The 21,390-nt window shown below is 41.7% G+C and overlaps 1 long non-coding RNA gene across 1 annotated transcript in view; it reads left to right on the forward strand.

Moving 5' to 3' along the window:
* LOC142830501 (uncharacterized) overlaps nt 1-21,159 on the forward strand; it is a 33,642-nt gene extending 12,483 nt beyond the window's left edge. The window contains exon 3 of the long non-coding RNA XR_012905798.1: nt 20,531-21,159. This is a non-coding gene — a long non-coding RNA (uncharacterized LOC142830501). The remainder of the gene's footprint in view (nt 1-20,530) is intronic.
* The last annotated feature ends 231 nt before the right edge of the window (nt 21,160-21,390 follow it).

The raw sequence follows: 21,390 nt of genomic DNA on the forward strand, positions 1-21,390 counted from the left end.
CTGCCACAGAGTTGGCTTTTGAGCTCATTGGCAAAATGCTTATTGACTTTGGTGTGAAAAGGATGAGGCCCTTAATCTCTCTTTCTAAACATTCTTTTCGTTTTAATTTGAGGTGTAATTAGTGGTGAAGGGACCTTCAGATGTTTGCAGGCTCTCTCTTTGGTAATGAATACAAAAAGTTAAATGCTCTTCCAGGATTTATCCAAGACCTGAACATTTTATGCACAACTTTCCTGAGACTGTCTTGATTTTCTCCCTTTTTATAAAGTGTTTCATTACCACAGGCCTGTTTTCCATTGCGGCATGCCAATTTCAGTCCCGTATGATTTCAGATGAGCATGGATACTCTAGGACAGGGGTGGGCAATAATTTTTGATCAGGAGCCACTTCAGAAATTTTGGAAGTGGCTCTGGGCTGCCTTGAAAGAGGCGGGGCATCAGGCAGAAGTGGCTGGGCCAGGACACTTCTCTGCTTCCCCATCCACAGATCCTGGTGGTGGGGGAGCACGCATTGAACGGCCAGCTGTTCTGAACAGCTGGTGGTTCCCTCTAGATATCCATGGTCCTGACAGTGGGAGGAGACTTCGTGAGCTCCCCTTGCCCTGAGGTTAATCAGGTCCTGGGGGAGGGAGAACATGCAAAGTCTCTCATTCCCTGCCCCCACCTTGCAAGGGAGCATTGCATTTAGAATAGGGATCTTAGGGATCGGTTAATTGAATAGTCGATTAACCTCATGAATTTTTATCGGTTAGTCAACCATTCTATAGTCCCTGGGCAGCCCCTGTCCGAGGGGGAGATTTCTGAGCCCCTGGACCCAGTACAAGTTGGAACTGAGTGAGCTGCCTGCTCACCTGGCTCTTAATACACTTTAAATGCAGAGCTGCAGCAGGGGTAGGTCCAGGACCCAGTACAAGCTAGGACTGAGCTGGGCTGCTGGCCAGCCTGCTAAAAAATGTATTGGGTAGAGGTGGTGGAAAATGTGTATACTATGTAGCATTAACCTATAAGCTTTTGCTTATTAGTTAATTGTTTAACCAACTATACCATTACATCCCTAGTTTAGAGTTAACCGCCAGCTGAGCAGTGGCACACTACTTACAGAGGCAGGGTGGAAGGAAACTTTGTGCACTCACCTCACCCTCAGGCCCCTCAGGGTTTGGGGGTGGAGTGAGCATGTGAAGTCCTGGCAGGGCGGGAGGAGACTTCATGTGCTTCCCCTCTCCCCAGACCCTGATTGGCCTGAGGGTGTGGGAGATCGCTAAGTCTCTCGTCCCTGTCCTCTGGCACATGGGGCTCAGAGTCAACTGCCAGGGTTGACTCTAAGTGCTGCACGCTCCCCCGTCCCTAGGCCCTGATCGGCCTGGGGGCAGGGGAGCGGCAGGGCCTTCATGGGCCGAATCAACCTGCTTGGCAGGCTGGATCTGGCCCATGGAGGCTCTTTTGCTTCACCCCTTCTCTAGGAGGTGCTTGCTGGGAGCCCCCCTTATTGCTGCTCATGCTGGAATACAGTAGCAGGAGCTGGTGTTAAGTAAACTGGATCATACTTGATGACCTATGCCACTACAGAGGGATAGAGGAAGATTTCCTTTCCTTGAACTGCTACTGTGGAAAGTCGGGGAAATAAGCCTTCATGCCATTCCTAAAGATCAAGGCAAATGTACTGCAGTTGTGAGTATGGGCAGCGAGTGAGAGGAATTGGGAGTTGAGATGGATGAAGACACAGGACTCTTCTCATTTTATCTGAAACATTTCTGCCACTGGTATAATTAGCTCTATCAATACATAATCTTGCATTGTAAACTTTTTATCATTTTCTGCTTTTGGGATAAGGGCTTGCAAAATTAGATGCATGTCTATATAAGTAGTGAGTAGGTTCTGGGTGCACAGTTGTATGTAGCAGTATGTGGTTCTCTCTTCTGGTGGTCTATACAGACACAATTCCTATTAACTAATAGTTTATCCTTCATAACCTCAATAGAATTGTAAGGTTTGGTGCATATAAACTACATCTAGAGCCTTTTATCGTCACAGTTAACAATTCCTAACAATTCCAGATACTGTATGTACACTGAAGCAATTCCCAAGGACACTTACACATATAGTACATTTTTACTTATGGGCATTGCATCATCTGTTGAAACCATAGTTTCTTTTACAGCACTTTGAGTAACCGTGTCATAACCTTTTAGGACACAAGCTTGGATCTTACAAGATCCACATGCCAATCTCAAGAATTCATTCTCTCGCTTATGGCAATTCGGTGTTTGCCAGTCTGGCTCCAATGCTGACTATTGTAATTTCTATCTGTCTGGCAGAGTCAGCCTACTTTGAGACTGTGGTTACTAGTCTGCACCTTGTTTTTTTATCAGTAGTAGGTATACATACATGGGGTATGCTCTCAGTGTTATTTATCTGGAAATAAAAATTTTTGGAAATGAAGTCCTTACTTTTTTATTTTTCTTTGCTTTTTGTGAAAGGACTAGTTGATTGAAATAAATTTCCTGTCACTCCCCAGATTTTTGGTCCCTTCTCTAACTTCAGTACTCTCAACCAAGTTGTTTTAAATTTTACACTACAAGTTTATTAAGGTTAGATTTTGTTAGTTTTTAAAGTTTTAGTTGAAATTAGACAAGCATTTTGAGGACTACAAAACAATAACAGAGGAAGCGTTCAGTTCTAACTTTTCTAAAGCTTATCAATGTTTTAATCTAAAGCCTATTGTAGGCAATGGGAGTCTTTCTGTTACTTTTAGATGACCTTTAGATTCTGCTTCATATTGTCGTCCTTTAGGAGAGGGATTTTTTTATATATATTTTAGTTTTTTGCTAAGTGTAGGAATTAAAAAGATATATAGAGCTAATAGTTCTACAATCAGAAATATATTCATATTAAAAATGTTTATAATATAATCTGCCCTGTGTTTGGCTCTAGGATTTGCTTCTGCTACTGTTGGCCTTATCTAGATTTTTTTTTAACTTTCTCATGTTCACTAATTTTAAACCACTCCATTTAAAATTTAAATCTTATAACACTAGAGATGTTCCAGAGAACTGTTGAAAGCTAAAACAGGCAGTCCTTGACTTTACAATGTTCCATCTCTGACAGTTGACACGTAATTTCTGAATTGATACTGATTCAATTTACAATATTGGCTTCAACTTCATGACACTTGGTTCCATAATGGAGTGGATTGCAGTTCTGTGTTATGTTTTGACTTGCAATGCAATTTTCACGAACCGTTTGTGTCATAAGTCTAAAGACTACCAACAGTTAAAAATTAGGGCTGTCAAGCGGTTAAAAAATTAATTGCAATTAAAAAATTTAATCACGATTAATCGTGCACGCTACCCCTTTGAAATACTGCGGTGGCGTTTCAAAGGTGCAGTGCTGCGGAAGCCCAGGATCAGCTGGAGTCCTCCAGCTAATGCAGCCGTGTTGCTTGTAATTATTAGAACTCGAAGCACTGGCTGTTGGGAATCTGGAAGCACAGGAAACAGGAAGGAGGGGGGAGGAGATGGGCCAGGCCTGAGTGAGAGCTACAGAAGGGAGCAGCAGCAGCTTTGTAAAGAGATTTCACCTTTGGTAAATAAAGGCCTGTTGAAGTTTATTACTACCTTGCTTGCATGATACAACAAGCTGCCCCTTTGAAATGCAGCGGCGGTGTTTCCAAGGGGCATCACTGTGGGAGCCTGGGGTCAGCTGGGGACTCCCCGTCTCCTCATGCACTGCCCTTTTGAAGCACCAGAGTGGCACTTCAAAGGGGCAGCAACACCTGTGATTAATGCGTTAATCCTGCCTTGCATTAATCGCAGGCGTTAATGCACATCAGTTGACAGCCCTATTAAAAATGTTGATCAGAGTAAATATAAACTAGTGAATGAACATTGATCCTGAGAAAAATCATTGAAAGGTTGATATATGATGAAATCCGTAAAAACATTAAAGGATTGTAGCATATATTTAAAGTCTCTCCAGAAAGTTTTGGAAAAGTGAAAAACCATGCTTGTTAGATTAACAGATCTGTTTCATAAAAACTAACTTTCAACATAACATACCTAGGCTTCTGTAAGGCATTTGTCATAGTGCCACATGATATGACAATAAATAAGTTATGATAAAAAATTACATAGCCCATTTTAAATGGATCAACACCTTGTTAATTGATAGATTTCAAACAGTAACTGTAAATGGGAAATGGCACTGGCCAAAGGGAATTGTGGAAAGTGGCAGCCAGTATGTGAGCCCCTTCACCTCCAGGCACTGCCCCCACAGCTCCCATTGGCCCAGAACAGAGAACCACTGGGAGCTTCAAGGTGTGGTGCCTGCAGACAGTCAATGACAGCAAAGTATTTCACAGCCCACAATCAGATTATCTTGATGGATTACAAAGTTGCGTTCCACAGATGTAGTGCATTAAGCAACATGATCACATATCTGTCAAGAGTTGTTTGTTTTCTCATCTTCTCCCCTAGTGGAGAAGTGCATGGAGTGGAATGTCCTGTTTTGGCCATGTCTTTTTGTTTTGTTTAAATGTAAGTATATCTGCTGCTGTATAATTTTTAGTGAATGCAAGGTCAAAGAAATGTGCCTTGTATTTGGAACAAAGTTGTGAGGTTTGTGATGTTCCTTAACTCTTGGCTGAGTTCATTCCACAGTCTTGGATCACCCCATTCCACTGTCTTGGGTCACACCCACAGAAAGTTCTGTTTCCCACACAGATAAGCTCTAGTGCTATTGCTGAAAATTTCATTGTGCTAGAGGACCATAGTTGTTGACCACCATCTTCATCCCAGAGCTATAAGCAGTCTTTTAGGCTGCATCTACACTACACAGTTATTTTGGAATAAGCTTTTCCAGAATAGTTATTCCGAAATAGCTTATTTCGAAATAGCACTTCTCCACTATAGGGAAGTCTCAAAATTAATCCAATGCAGGCTTTCCTAATGTAGATGTGATATCTCGATTTAGAGCCCCACAATGAATAACTTAGAATAGCCCTGGTGAGGGGCTATGTCAAAATAGCAGAAGTGGAGTGTCTACACAGCCCCTATTCCAAAATAACTATGTAGTGTAGACGTAGCCTATTTTGGAATAGGCATTATTTTTCATGGAATGAGGTTTACAGAAGTCAGAATAAGCTGTCCATTATTTTGAAATTATTTCATAATAACGGAATGGCTGTGTAGACACTCACATAGTTATTTCAGAATAACAGCCGTTATTCCAAAATAACTTTGCTGTGTAGACACACCCTTAGAGACTTTGGACCCTAGGCTATGGAGCACTTTTGAAGATAAGAAGTGAGACATTAAATATGAATCTAGATACTGTGGAAAGGGAGTGAGGAGAATGAAGGACATGTTTGATATGTTAGCAGTAGCCTGTGTGGCTGAAGACATGCACTGCATTGTTCTGAACTAGTTGGAATTTTTGCTTAAGGTTAAAGCTTCATACCCTGGTTTACTGCATTGCTGTAATCTACCCAAGAAGTGATGAAGGCATGAGAAATTGAGGCCAGGTCATCATCTGTCAGGATAGGACAGAGTTTCCTTGAAAGCAGATTTAGTAGAATTATGACATGCAGTTGCTGCTATATAACAGCTCAGTATCAGTGAGGAATCCTAGAGTAGGCCTGAATTGACACAAAGCTGGTGTGTCATTTCAACTAACAATGACTGCAACAGAATGTAAGCTCTTTAAAATATTTTCCTCTGAATTGTTGTAAGTTCAGCAGAGATACTGAAAATATCATAACACTGCTTGTGTGCGCTGGAATAAATTTCAGTGCATGTCCAGTTTGTCTCTACAGAAGTACAAGAGCACCCCTATTAAGTGGAACGGGATATTGTTTCACCAGTGGGAAACAGGTTTTAACCTTGAGCAAAAAGCTCTAATTATTAAGCTTTACTAAATGCTGCTGCGTGTCAGATTTATCACAGCTCTACAAGATGCTTTATTGCTGTAAGTAAGCATAATGGTTTGGCCTTCTTATAGGAGCACACTTTCCTATTTAGTTGCAATTAATTATTTTGTATGTTCCCATTAAGGCATGCTTACAATGCTACAATTGTAATTAAGGTCACAAATTGCATTGTGTGGTTAATTCCCTGGGCTCTGAGAGAGCACCTATCTTTCCTAGCTAGCTAGTAATAGTAAACCCAATAGTATGCATGTTTGCAAGGGTTGTTGGCCCAAATAGCGTAAATAAAATCATCAGGAGCAGGGAATTAACTGCCAGATAATTTAGCTGGTTCACAGCCACATTTCAGACAGATTTCACTTAATTGGAAAATTAACCTAGATTTTCAGTTATATAAAGAAGCCCCTAGAAACTTGGGACTCCATGTAACATTAAACTGCAGTTCCTACAGATTCTACAGGTTTTTCTGTGAAAGTGTCAAAGATACTCTGAGGTAGCTGTGAATTGTTACTAGAAGAATAAGTACAAATTGTAGAGTGAGATAGTAGAAACGCATGTTGAGGAGTGGCTGGCAACCTCAGTGGAAAGCTACCACTCAGGCTCAGGAAGTCCAAAAGTAGTGGTAAGGAGTCTCCAGGTTTATCAGTAGACAATAGATTCACTTTGAGTCCTTATGGCGCTCTCAAGGCCTGACATAGTCCCAGTTAAGGCCAATTGTTTCTGGGTTGGTGAGGGCTATAGTCTTTTACTATAAAATAGCTATATACAGAAAATTCTAAAGCAGGGATGGGCAGTAATTTTTGGCTGGGGGTCCACTTAAAATTTTTTTGAAGTTGTCCCGGGCTGCCCCTGAAAGGGCAGGGCCTAAACCAGGATACTTCTGGGCTTCCCCATCCACAAACCATGATTTTTTCTGTCTCCCCCCCCCCCTTCCCACTAGGCACCTATGTCTCTGTCAGGGTGGGAGGAGGCTTGGCATGCTCCCCTACCCACAGGCCAATCAGGGCCTGAGGGCAGGGGAGCATGCGAAGCCTCCTCCTGCCCTGCGAGGAGTGCATGGCACTTTGAAGTGCCATGCGCTTCTTGCAGGGTCGCGGCAGGGCAAAGGAAGCTGATTGGCCTGGGGATGGCGGAGAGTGCTCCAAGCCTCTTCCTGCCCTACCCTGCCCTGTCCTGCACGGCACACATGGCACTTCAAAGTGTCACGCATTCCTCGCAGGGTGGGAGGAGGCTTTGCGCACTCTCCTTCCCCAAGGTCAATCAGGGCCTGGGGACAGGGAAGCTGCGCAAAGCTTCCTTCACCTTGCCCCCATGCTGCGCGAGCGTACGACACTTTGAAGTGCCGCACGCTCCTATCAGGGAGGGGGGGAGGGCAGAGGAAACTTCACGTGCTCCTCCCATCCCCAGGCCAATCAGGCGGTGTGCTCCTTGCAGGACCCAAATTGGCCTGCGGATAGGAGAGTGGCAGGGCCTCCGCGGACTGGATAAACCCATTTGGCAGGCTGGATCTGGCCCGTGGAAGCCTTTTTTCCCACCCTTGCTCTACAGTTAGGCTTGTGGAAAAGTCTAGTGCTGAGCACATGCACGAGAGTTCTCTTCACTTTCTGTGAATTCAGGGATGAATGTGCACTTCTGCAAATATATTAGGGTGACGACTCCCTCTTGAGAGAACTATCATGCATGCCGCGACTTTTCAAAGCTATTCCTCCTATTTGATGGCTAGATGCCATATCTGGAAAGATGGAATGTATAGAAGCCCTTGAAGAACAAAGTTTTCTTCTGTTGAAAGTTACTGCACTTGGTTGTGTCTTTTCTAACTGCTAGCATTTCTTGTTTAAAAAGGAAGATTGCATTTAAACTACAGCAGTGAAAGGGTTAAGTTGTGGTAATGGTATATAGTCAATTTATTTTTAATGATTCTCACATAACACAGAATTCTAGATATCATAAATAAAGCTTCTGGCTTCAGACAGTTGTGCTGTTCTTTACCAGTGTTTGCTTTTGTAATCATATTTTCATTTTTTCAATATAAAATCCCAGAATAAGTTTAGTACAGAAAAGATTATTATGAGTAGAATGGTTTTTAGCCACTTTTTCTTTCTTTCTTTTTTTTTCTTTTCAAGACTCAAGTTCTCAGACTTGGCTGTGGATCTGAAGAATAAATTATTTTGAGAATCAAGCAGTGAAAGTTGAGGGCAGGAGTAAGTGGAAGTGATTGACAAGAGAATTGATTACCAAGTGTTCCATAGAATAAAAAGGTTGGAAAAATCAAATTCTAAGCACTACTAACTGCCAAAATTTCTATTATGAGAATCAGATATGAAAACTATCAGATATAAATTTGCTTATGATTTTTCCAGATTTTTAACACATGGGATTTTTAATGGTTTTTTTTTCAGTTGAATGTCTTGTTTTGAATCATGCTTAGCCTAAAATACAGAAATTTTGTGGATGTTTTAGCTCGAGAAATTTTGGAAATATAAAGGTATGAAAACTATTCAGAAATTTGTCAAAACCATTAGGTAAGATATTTGGGGAAAAAATGCCATGATCAGGATCTTCAGCTAGGGTATGTCTAGACTACATGGCTCCATCAACAGAGCCATGTAGATGAGTTTACTAGACATAGCAAAATGTCTAAACTCATCTACATTGCTCCGTCGACGGAGCTATGTAGTCTAGACATACCCCTTGTGTAAATTGGCATATGTCCACTAATTTCACCAGAACTATACTGGCTTATGCCTTTATGGCCTAGCCATGTATTTTATATCTATTATGTGATTATTTCCACACTTCCCAGAAAAATTCTACCCTGATACGATATTTGGCATCTGAAATTTTAGTAGGACTATTTTAGTATGAGGGAAGTTTAAAAATGGGTGAAACTGAGCTTACAAAAAATAGTGGCAGCCACAAGTATGAAAGAACTATTGTTTAGTAATTCAGTTAGAACTCATGCACACCAGACCTCCAGCCAAAGGAACTATAGCCCACTGGACACATTCCCTTTTGCTCACAACCCAGTCTGGGCCACTATTTAGTAAAATTTCAAACCCCTTAGTAGTTTTTTGAGTGTAATGTATTTTAGCTATTATGTATCATATCATCACCCATGGTAATAACATCACTTCAAAAAGGCAGTTATGTCTAGACAAGAAGATAAATTCTTTCCCATCATTTATTAAAGAAGGTTTGATACTTGTTACTATGATCCTTTTGTTCCTTCAGAGTGCCTGTCTGCCTGGTTAAAACAATAAATTTTTGAAACCATAATTAGCATTATAGTCCTAAAGCTTAAGTCTGGCCAAACGGGAGTCGACGGAATGACCACCAATCCCATTTAATATCTAACTAGCAGTTGTTCTACCTTTATTTCTAGACACTACAATATCAGTTAATTTATTAAATTTGCATTTGAAAAGATTGTTTTAGCTCCTGTTTAAAACTGCAAAAAGTTAAACTTGAAAATGGTGCTATTAATTAAGCAGGATAATAAATTTGGTCTGTTGCTAGAAATGCTAGTCCAGGAGTAATAGAGGACAAATTCATTAATGTTTTTGAAGCATTCAGATTGTATGGTGATAGGGGAGCTATATAATTATTTGGATAGGAAGATTAGCTGCTCTAGAAATAGACTTTCTCTTGAGAGCTCTATTTGGGGCCTACTAAATCTCCTTTAACATCACCTTAATAATGGGTCTCAGGAGGCCCTTAAAAAGTATTATTAATGTTTTAACCCAATGTTTCTCAAACTAGTCCATGAAACCACTCTGAGAAACCTGCCAACTGGCCGCTCCTATGTGTTTATTTACTGGCTCCGCAGCCATGGAGCCTCATGGCTCCCATTGGCTCCGGGTCACCATTTACAGCCAAGGTGAGCCATGGTAGCAGCCCAGCCTGTGCTGTTTTCCACTGCTCCCCTTTGCTGCAAACACCAAACTGGAACCAATGGGAGCTGTGAGGCACCATGGCTGCCGAGCCAGTAAATAAACAGGCTGGAGCAGCCAGTTGGCAGGTTTCTCAGGGTGGTTTCATGGACCACTTTGAGAAACACTGTTTTAACCCATTAATTTGATTTCTGAACCCAGATGTCAGCAAATGGGTTTTTTTTTTTTCATTTTCAGATCCCTTAGCAGATAAGAGTTTAGGATGGCATAGATCTTGGTGCTTTCTCCTTGTTACTTGTTTTATTTATGTAAAGCTCGTTGTTTTATTCCTCCAAAAGCAGTGAATTTAAAATGCTTGTATTGGGCTGACCTCTCAACAGACAAATAAAACCCTTCTTGATGGGTGGGAGGGAGTAAAGTCTTAATTTTTTTTGTGAAACAACTAAAAAACTGCTTCAGACACCAGTTTATAATGCTAGTGATCAGTTGCATTCTTGGTAAGGAAGACTGGGAGCACATTACACTATGATCTACATTGATATCCTATTGATTTCAAGATGATTATTAAGATGTTTGTATAGACCTTACATTAATTGAGGTCTGCTTGCTGAAAAGGCCATTCATTTGATCATGTAATACTGTAGTTGATCCAAACAGAACAGAGGAACTCAGGATAGTACTTGCTAGATTTCCTCCTCCTCCCCCCCCCCCCGCACTCTTTTTTTTTTTAAAGGATTGCTGGTAGGGCGTTCTGTGTTCTGTACCCAAAATAGTTTTATTTTGTTGCAAATTCCATCTTTGTTCACGTGTGATAGAAACATGAAAATTGGTGTAACTGTGGTGTAGGGTATTTTACATAACATAGTTTAATGGGCTTTTTGTTTACATTTGTGTGTGATTGTGTGATGAGTAGATGCAGTTGTTTATTACTTAGTTTTGAAGGTTTGTTGAAGTTTGTTAAAGGCTTTTACATTTCAAATAGGCATTTTAATCTACTATACACACCTAATATTGATCCTAATGTTTGGAATTCTGTATGCTAGTACTAAACAAAGAGATTAGCTACTAGTAACTGTACCCAGAATGCACTGTGAACTCTCAAGCAAAATTGGGTCCATAGTATTTAGAGAATGTATGAAATGTTGTAATTTGGGCAATTCCTATGTCACAAGAAAATAAACTGTTTGCCCTTGCAAAGTAAAAGAGACAAAGTTTTCTTCTGTTCTAAGATAAAATGGCTCTCTTGGTACTATTAGCTGAAATGGATGTCATACACAAGAATGCCCATGCTGCACTGGTGTATCTGAGAACAAGCTTTGTCCTAGTGATTGAAATTAGAGGCATAAATGTTAATTCTATCAAGATACTGCAATTTAAACTAGTAGGTTACACTTTGCATTGTGATATTTTTTGAGGAAATGGAAACATCATTTAATTTCATAAACCTCAGGGTGCATCTAGACTGGCAAAATTTTCCGCAAAAGTGGCTGCTTTTGCGCAAAAACTTGCCGGCTGTCTACACTGGCCACTTGAATTTGCGCAAGAGCACTGACTTTGTAATATACAAAATCAATGCTTCTTGTGCAAATACTTTCACACTCCCGCTCGGGGAAAAAGCCCTCTTGTGCAAGAATACTTGCTCAAGAGGGCCAGTGGAGACAGGGAAGAACTGTTTTGCGCAAAAAAGCCCCGATGGCTAAAATGGCGATCGGGGCTTTCTTGTGCAAAATCGTGTCTAGACTGGCAATGGATGCTTTTGCCCAAAAGCACTTTTTGCGCAAAAGCATCCATGCCAATCTAGACGCGCTTTTGCGGAAATACTTTTAACGGAAAAACTTTTCCGTTAAAAGTATTTCCACAAAATCATGCCAGTCTAGACGTAGCCACAAGGACTACTTTTGACTGGAGAGGAACTGTTGATTTTGCTTGGTTGTACAGAATTACCTAAAATTATCTGTAAAGCATTCTTGAAAGTCTTGCAATTTCCATACTGACAAGCATTTTCAAAGATTAACCTTTCTTGCAAAAATTGAGATGTGTGGGAAAAGAATAGCCCTCAAATAAATGAAGCTAAAATAGCGAACGTGAAATTACTATTTAATAGACTCTCAATACGAGCTAAATCCAACATCTACTTTATGCAAATTTAATTACCCCCATTATGCTATAATACAAGGAAATGCTGGTCTATGAATGACAACTTTGATAAAGTTCAAATGGTCTACTTCACTGACACATACTAAAGAACTTACTTAAATATCTTAAAAACTCCTACTTTTAGACCTTTTATGGGCCTTGTAAAACTGCTTTATTAGATGCGAAATGTTTGTGGCTATCAAGCCATTTGTCAATTGTGTAAATGAAGTGATACAGTAACAATTTTGGCTTTGCTAAATGAATACAAAACATAGAAGAGAATCTTTGAAAAAATCTTGAAGTAATATGAATGATAGGGTCAAGAGTTATCAGTCTGGTACTCATCTGAGCTCAGACATGGATCCAAAGAATCTGATCTGGCATTAGCAAGGTCAAAAAAGGCAAGGCACCCTGATGAGAGGTCTTGGTAATATCAATTAACCCATAGTAAAACAAGAATTATTGCAACTAATGCCTTCTCCACTCTGTCTGTAGTTGTAGACTAAATCTTGGATTCCATGAGCCTTTGTGAGGTGAAGGAATACTTTATTTTTACTGTTACATGCAGTTTATTAGACCTGAATTTTGTAGACAGGAGTGCCTAAAGCCTATGTTAGCTTGAAGGAAAAAAATGAAACACAACAATATGATTTGAATAGATGGATACATCTTCAATGCAAATCTTATGCTATTGGAGTCATGGTTCCTTGAACAGATATTCACATGAGGCTATTCTGAAGATGGAGGAGTAAGGAAATTTAACCTCTAGATTCAGTTCTGTTTCTCTTTTAGCTTTGCCAAAATGTTCTATTTTAGGTGTCATCCCTGCAATACAATCTGCTAATGCACTTCTCTGTGCCAATGCAGAGTTGATTTAATTGATATTCTGAGGCCAGAAGGAACCATTGTGATCTAGTCTGACCTCATATAGGGTATGTCTACACTACAGAGGGTTTTTTTTTTGGAAAAATGGCGTTTTTTCTGAAAAAAATTCAATTACGTCAAGACTGTATTTGTGTTCTTTCGGAAGAAAAATCGAAAGAACAAAGGGGTCTTTCTGACATTGGTAAACCTCTTTATACAGGGAAGAAGCCTTTTTCCGAAAGAGATCTTTCGCAAAAAGGCGTGTGTGGACAGAGAAGAGGGAGTTTTCGCAAGAAGATGAAAGAGGAAAAAACACAGGTGTCCTGGTGGCCATTACGCCCATAGTAATCACAGCTTACATATGAGATAGTGTCTATTCAGTGTGGACACTGTGGGTATGTCTACACTACATGGCTCCATCTACAAAGCCGTGTAGATTACCTTTGTAGACATAGGAAAATGAAGTGGCGATTTAAATAATTACCTCTTCATTTACATTAAAATGGCTGCTGCGCTGTGCCGATCAGCCGATCAGCTGTAGTCTGGACACTCCGTGGTCAACTCATTTGTCGACCTCCCCGGTATGCCTCATGGGATGATGTTTACCGTTGAGGTTGACAAATGCCTTTGATGTCGACCGCGGAGCGTCCAGACTACAGTGCTGTGCTGACAAACAGCTGATCAGCACAGTGAGTCAGCTACTTAAATTTAAATGAAGCGGCGATTATTTAAATCTCCGCTTCATTTTCCTATGTCTACAAAGGTAATCTACATGGCTCTGTAGATGGAGCCATGTAGTGTAGACATACCCCTGTTGAAAAAGCAGATAACTTTTTTAATGCATTTTCACAGTGCGGACGCTATCTTTTTTGAAGATGTTTTTTCAGAAGATCTCTTCCAGAAAAGCTTCTTCCGAAAGAAGACTGCAGTCTAGATATAGACTAATATAGCACAAATCATTCTCCCATTCAGATTGCACTCTGAATAAAATAATGCTTCAACAAATATCAAAGATTACTACCTAAGGTATTGCCTCAGATGAGCAGGAAGAAAAACAATATGCAAGGTATGTGATTTCACTAGGCTGCCATTAACTTGTACCCAGATAAGTTATTTGACTATAACTTTTACAGTGCAGGTCACCTTTCCTTCCCATAGCAGTTCACTTGTGGAAAGGGTTCCATCAGCTCCTCACCTTGCAGATTTCCCTGTAAGCTGTGTGTTTGGGTGGTCATCCAGGAGAGATTCAGGTGCTGTTTGCTGATTAGCACAATGCTCAGAGCCGGCAGCATGTATTTCTGCTGATGGTGCACATTCACATGAGCCTTGGTGCACCATCAGTAGAAACAAAATGTATTCTACACATAGATGGAAAAAATTAGAGGGAACATTGACTAGGACCCAACTTCCCTCCCCTTGTATTAAAGGGCAAGAGAAAAAATTGTCTCTCTTGGTATCAGAATTTAGGAGTCTCACTCCATTCCTCAGATACCCTCCCTGAAGTCCAGTTCTAATACCGGTTTGAGGGAACTAGGCCTCCTATGGAATGGCTACCTTCACCAGATACCTGTCACTAGGAGGCACCAACAATTAGCTTGGATACAGTGATTTATATGCCCTCATGTGAGTGGGAGCAGAGACTTCCTCAGTGACTCTCTGATCAGAAGATGCTGCCTTGCCACCCTCTGCAGACCAAGAAGAAGTTGAATGCCTATGAGGAAGGGGAGACTCTTTTAAAGTCTTCTTGCCTTTGCTGAGCTAACCAAATCCCGTCTGCCTGAGACAGCAAGCAGGGTGTGTGTTTTGGCAGATTTGCCATTCCTGATGACTTGCTAAATTTTATTTCTCTTGCTTTTTCACTGCTTTAGTGAAATTTTATTTCTCTTTTTTTTCACTGCTATCAATCCTTCCAATATATATGCATCTGAAGGCCAGTGAATAAAGTTAAGCAAATATGTGAGTCTTTGCATAGTAAGTGTATTAGTTTTTATCAGGATCAAATTATATTTTTCACAGTATGCAGGTAGAGAAACTCTTCCCCTAAAGTTTCCAACCTAAAAGATATTTCAAATGGATTCCCTCTAGAAAGGAAAAAAAATAGTAAGAAGCTCCTTATTTGTTTAGACTAGTAAAAATATGAATGGCAATTTGGTTATTACGCCTACATACGTTTCCCTGTTCTACAGTGACATTCCTAAAAGTAAACAGTAGAGGGTGCTCATGAAGTTTCTATGATTCCTGTTTCTGTTCAAATAAGTGAGATCTTTTTAGAGGTCTTCTAGGAATTGGGGATAGGAGGGAGAGAAGAGACTATTTTAACTATTCTTTTGTTTATTTTTTCTCTCCCTGGCTCCATCCTGCTGTTTTTATTAGAAGCATAACATATCTTAAGATTAAACTTAGACCTGATCCAGCAAAACACTGAAATACATGCATAACTTTTATGCATGTGAATAATCCCACCACTTGCACTCTTAGGGTATGTCTACACTACTGCACTAATTCGAACTAACTTAATTCGAATTAGTTAATTCGAACTAAGCTAATTTGAACTAGTGCAACTAGACCTAAAAACTAGTTCGAATTAGTGTTTTGCTAATTTGAACTAGCATGTCCACATTGAGTGGACCCTGAACCGAGGTTAAGGCTGGCCCGAAGCAGTGCTGGCAGGGCATCAGGTTAGGACTTAGAGCGTGGAGCTGCTGTCTCAGGCTAGCCGAGGGCTGTGCTTAAAGGGACCCAACCCCCACCCCGGACAGACAGTTCTCAGGGGTTCCCCGCTTGCAAAGCAGTACTGGCTTGGAGTGCCCTGGGTGCCCACACTCGGCACATCACAGCACTCGGCCATCAGCCCGGCTGCACTTGCTGCAGGCTGCCATCGGGGGGGAGGGGCACTCGAGGGGCTGTAGGAGAGCTTCCACCCCGAGGAGCCCATAGAGCCACCCCAGTCCTCCCCATCGGGGGCTCGTACCCATTCCTCCCTCACCTCCTTCCACTTACCCCTCTCTAGCCCCCCTTCCTGATGTACAAAATAAAGGACACGTGTGTTCAAAAATAGAAACTTTCTTTATTGAATAAAACTGGGGGAGACTGGGAAAAGGAGGTGGGAGAGGGGAGGGCAACTAAAATGATCAGGGGTTTGGAATAGGTCTCATATGAAGAGAGGCTAAAGAGACTGGGACTTTTCAGCTTAGAAAAGAGGAGACTGAGGGGGGATATTATAGAGGTCTATAAAAGCATGAGTGGCTGGAGAGGGTGCATAAAGAAAAGTTCCCGTAATAGAAGGACTAGAGGACACCAAATGAAATGAATGTGTAGCAGGCTTCAAACTAATAACAGAAAGTTGTTCTTCACAAAGCAAAGAGTCAACCTGTGGAACTCCTTGCTGCAGGAGGCTGTGAAGGCTAGAACTATAACAGAGTTTAAAGAGAAGTTAGATCAAGTCATGGAGGTTGGGTCCATGGAGTGGTATTAGCCAGAGGGTAGAAATGGTGTCCCTGCTCAAAGTTTGTGGCAGGCTGGAGATGGATGGCACGAGACAAATGGCTTGGTCACTGTCTTTGATCCATCCCCTCCAGGGTACCTAGGGTTGGCTGCTGTCGGCAGACAGGCTACTGGAGTAGATGGACCTTTGGTCTGACCCAGTACGGCCATTCTTATGTTTTTATGTTCTAAGCTCAGGGTCGGGGTCTCACTTGACCACCTTGATTTTCATGCCAACCTGCTCCTGGGTGGCCAGGCTGGCAGCTATCCTGCCCTAGATGGCCACTTTCCTGTGCCTAGTGCAGAGGTCGTGGATGAGGTCCACGATGTCTGCACTAGACCAGGCAGGCGCCCGCCTCTTGCGGTCCCGGGCAGGCTCCTGGGAGCCGCCAGCCTTGTCCCGGGAAGAGGCGGAGGGCTGGGTGGCAGCGGGTGCCAGCTGCAGGGTCTGCTGGCTGGGTGCTGGCAGGCTTGCACCTGGCACGGGCACAGTAGCCAGACCGTGCCCCTTTAAGGGCTCCGGGGCCGGGAGAGGGCAGAAGAGTTTCCCTGGTGGTGCCCAGAGTTGCCACCAGGGAAAGCTGGAGAGGGCTAGCCTCCCACTAGTTCGAATTAAGTGGCTACACAGCCCTTAATTCGAACTACTTAATTCGAACTAGGCGTTAGTCCTCGTGGAATGAGGTTTACCTAGTTCGAATTAAGCGCTCCACTAGTTCGAATTAAGTTCGAACTAGCGGTTTGCATGTGTAGCGCCTATCAAAGTTAATTCAAACTAACGTCTGTTAGTTCGAATTAACTTTGTAGTGTAGACATACCCTTATATATTTGTGCATACTTTATTGTTTTGCTGAATTGAGGCCTTAGTAAATTGGCTTCTTTTGAACTTAATATAAGGTTCAGCCATAGCAGGAGTTGGGGGGGGGGGGGAGCGGATAAAACCTTTATAACTCCTCATCTCAGTATTGCTTCTAAACAATTCACATCTATTAATCCATCTTTTTCCAACCAGTCAATGAAGGTGGTTCTTCCTGAAAATCCTGCAATTGTCAATGAACAAAAACTATGCAAAGAAACTCAGAACCTAATCAGAAGGTTTCCAACACTAGCAAAGTCCACAACACTAGCAAATTTTATTGACATCTTACAGAAATAATTAATACAATTTATTTTTATATGTGAAAATGACAGAGCTAGCAAAAAATTAATAGCAGTATCCTGCCAAATGGTGCATCACAGTGGTACCAAGATAGAAATGTATTTAATTTACTGTATTAGTATTTGTTTAAAATACATTCTTGCTGAAAGTGTGAGATTGCTGTGACTAGTTTCCCCTGCCTTTAAGCTACCTGTCAATCTATTGTTTTCTATGGCCTGGAAATCCTTTAGAAATATTTAGCTAACAACTTTCAGCCAGCCAATTTCTTCTTCTCCTTTCCTCATCTTACCTAAAAGGCTGCAAGGGAGGACAACAGGCTGCAAGAAAATGTAATATTTATATAATAGAAAATAACCATGTGGGATGTTATCCTCCAAAGACAGTTCTGGTATCAGTTCAGAAGTGTTACCAACTCTTAACTAAGGTTAAGCTTGAGAAAATTCCAAATGTGTGTATGTAAATAGCATGCAAATACACAGTGAAGGCAACCAAACCATTTAAACTGTGCCCTGTACTTAATTCTATTTGACAACCATATGATGATTAATTAATTTTAGTTCTTCTAGTCCTAGATTAGATGGGAGTAATTTTTAAAGACATTAAGAGTTGTTTTCATATTTCACTTTCTTCATAAAAATTTCCCTTTTGATATCCCCTAAAAGTGTGAAAGCAACTCCTAAAACAGAGATGAAACAATATATGTGCTTTGAGGAGATTACAAATGCATTTTTGACATGACAAAAGTAACAAAACAGTAGTAAGGATTGGGTGGAAGGTGAGGTAAATTAACAAAGGCTATGTCAATAAAATAATACTATTATAGTGAGTAGCATGATGAAGCAAAGAATTGTGGGGTGGGGGGGGGGGGGGTTTCTCCTTTTTTATTAGCTTTTTCTGTTGGAGGAAAAAAAATCCTGATTAAGATGATGCCTGTGTGTTGGGAACATTTTTTTTCTGTAATCATCTGAACTTAACCATCTCACCATTTCTGTTACTGTGATAAATGGACTACAATCCTATTCATATAAACATTAGAACCTAAGCCTAAGGTTTGAAACCAAAGAATAGTAACTGAAGTGCTATTTCATGCTGACTATACAGGCAGTCCCCGACTTACGTCGGATCCGCACTTACGAACGGGGCTTTCTCGCCCTGGAAGTCGGGGCGAGAAAGCCCCGTTGGTAAGCTGCTCCGGTGCCCCTGGTCTGCTGGAGACCGTCTCCAGCAGACCAGGGGCACCGGGCGGGTTCCCGCGCTTCTGAGGCTTTGCCAGAGCAAAGCCTCAGAGGCGCGGGAAACCGCCGCTGCTGCCGCTTCAATCTGGGTGCTGCCGCTTCAATCTGGGTGCCTGGGTGCTTTGCTCTGGCAAAGCCTCAGAGGCGCGGGACCCCCCCGCGGCTGCGGCTTCAGTCCGGGAGCGTGTGGTCTGCTGGGGACCGTCCCCAGCAGACCACAGGCTCCCGGACTGAAGCCGCAGCCGCGGCGGGGTCCCTCGCCTCTGAGGCTTTGCCAGAGCAAAGCCTCAGAGGCTCTGCTCCCCGTGTCCCTGGTCTGCTGGGGAGGGGGGGGGGCAGCTAGTGTGCTCCCCCCCCCCCAGCAGACCAGGCTTTTGTTTTGGACTCTGGGGCAGAGCAGCTGGGGCGCTGCCGATTGGTCCTGCAGCGCCCGCTCTGGGCACTACTGGACCAACCCGGCAGCACCCCAGCTGCTCTGCCCCAGGTCCTGATTCAGCCGCTGCTGGTCAGTTTCAGCAGCGGCTGAATCAGGACGCCTGGGGCAGAGCAGATGGGGTGCTGCTAGGTTGGTCCAGTAGCACCCAGGAGCGGCGCTACTGGAGCAACCCAGCAGCACCCCAGCTGCTCTGCCCCAGGCGTCCCCAAGTCAGCTTCTGCTGAAACTGACCAGCGCTGACTACAGGAAGCCCCAGGCAGAGTTGCTCTGGCCCGGGCTTCCTGGAATCAGTTGCTGATCAGTTTCAGCAGCAGCTGACTTGGGGACGCCTGGGGTTCTTAAGTTGATTCTGTATGCAAGTCAGAACTGGCGGTCAGTTTCAGCAGTGTCTGAATCTGGACGCCAGTTCCGACTTACATACAGATTCAACTTAAGAACAAACCTACAGTCCCTATCTTGTACGTAACCCGGGGACTGCCTGTATGTTATTACATTTTTCTGTTTGAAATACCAGTGAGATAAATTCATAAAAATTAAAGTAGCATTATTTCTAAAACAATGAGTTTGTCAGATTCCATGTATTATGGACATGATTATCATGTGATTCAGAACAAATGTACTTTTGACACAGAAAGGTATTGTAAAAAATAGCACACAAGAAATTACACCAATGACTGCATATGTTATTAAATGTTTCATTAATGCTTTCATTGTGCTGCTGCAAAATGACTGGAAAGTAGAACAGATATTTTTAAGCACAAGCATTCATCAAGACTTTTTTCCCAGTTGGTATGTCAGATCATTAAATGATTTAAAAAATACTTAACAGAAAGAATCTTTCGATTGTTTGTCAGTGATATCATGCAGAATCCGAGTCCATACTCGTGTGCAAAAGCATGTCTGTGATCTGTATGTCTCATTTCTCCATTCCCATTTCATAAAAGCAATGACATAATAACCAATGTCATCCTAAAACTTGTATTTTTTCAGGTAATTTAATTTTATATAGGCTTGCGAATGTTGTGGCTATAGCATGAGGTGAAAGTGAGTAAGTAAACACCAATTTTAAGAAATGAGAATGAACCTTCTCAGAATAGACTTTATAGTATTTTGTTTTGTACATAAATATCTGCTCACTAAAGTAATATGAGAAGTTTTTGTAATGGTCTTTCCAAGACTTTTAGTCTCAGCAGTAGAGCATGACCTAACTTGGAATCTCTATTTGAAAGGAAATTTTAACCTTTTTGAAATGTTGGTTTCATTCCAGTTGAATCTCAAATATATCTCTTTACAAAATTCTGTAAATTTGGTTTTAGAATCACCCACACAGGGTGCTTCTAAAACAAAATATTCTCACCAGAGTCCCAACAGCTGCTGACTGAAATTAGCATGGTTCTTCTTGGCTTCACAGCTGCCCACCACTCAACATCAGGGTAATGTAGCAATGCTACCCTGGAAGCTTGAACTTACAGTTTTGCTGGCTGGAGAAGACTATGCAGAACCCTGCCTGAGGTTCATCAAATCTGTTGCATTGCTCTAGATGGATCAACATTTTTTAATTTTGTCATAGAATTCCTGAGACGCTGTATCATGTCTGACTTTTTCTCTGTATAAAATACTACTATTCCTGTGTTAATCCATTTAAGATAGTTAATCTGTACAACTTTATTTTTTAGGAATTGAATGTTGTAGAACATTCAGAGTCTGTGGTAAAACAAAAACGCAATTTACAAAACCTTTCACAAAATGCTTAAGATGGTAATAGGAAAAAAACCTTTTATAGTTGAGAGAAAGAATGCACATATGAGCACACATGGCCCTGATCCTGCTAATATACCCCACTCTGTGTGTCCGGATTTAAGTAGTGTGGGACAAAACGTAGAAGTGCTGAGCTGCTTCTTCTGCTGTTTCCCCTTCATCTGTTCTTCCCAGCTACCAAACTTATGGAAACCGCATAATTAAACGTTGGCATATGTGGTTTTTACAAACTCCCAGTAGTTCTGTAACAAGTATGTATTTCTGGTTCTTGATTTATATAAATCTTCATAGATTCCAAGGTGAGAAGGGACTGTTATAATCTAGTCTGACCTCCTTGTAACACAGGTCATGAAACTTGCACAAAGTACGTTCTTTTTAACTACAGCATATTGTTTTCTTTTTAAACTTTCCAGATGAGTTGATTTGGTATAAGGCTGGCATCGCAAGCATGGGATTGGGCAAGTAAGGCAAAAATAGTAGATGTGTCCATTGTATGTGCTGTTAAAGAAAACA

This window comes from Pelodiscus sinensis, chromosome 8 (genome assembly GCF_049634645.1).
Source record: "Pelodiscus sinensis isolate JC-2024 chromosome 8, ASM4963464v1, whole genome shotgun sequence".
NCBI classification, from domain to species: Eukaryota; Metazoa; Chordata; order Testudines; family Trionychidae; genus Pelodiscus; species Pelodiscus sinensis.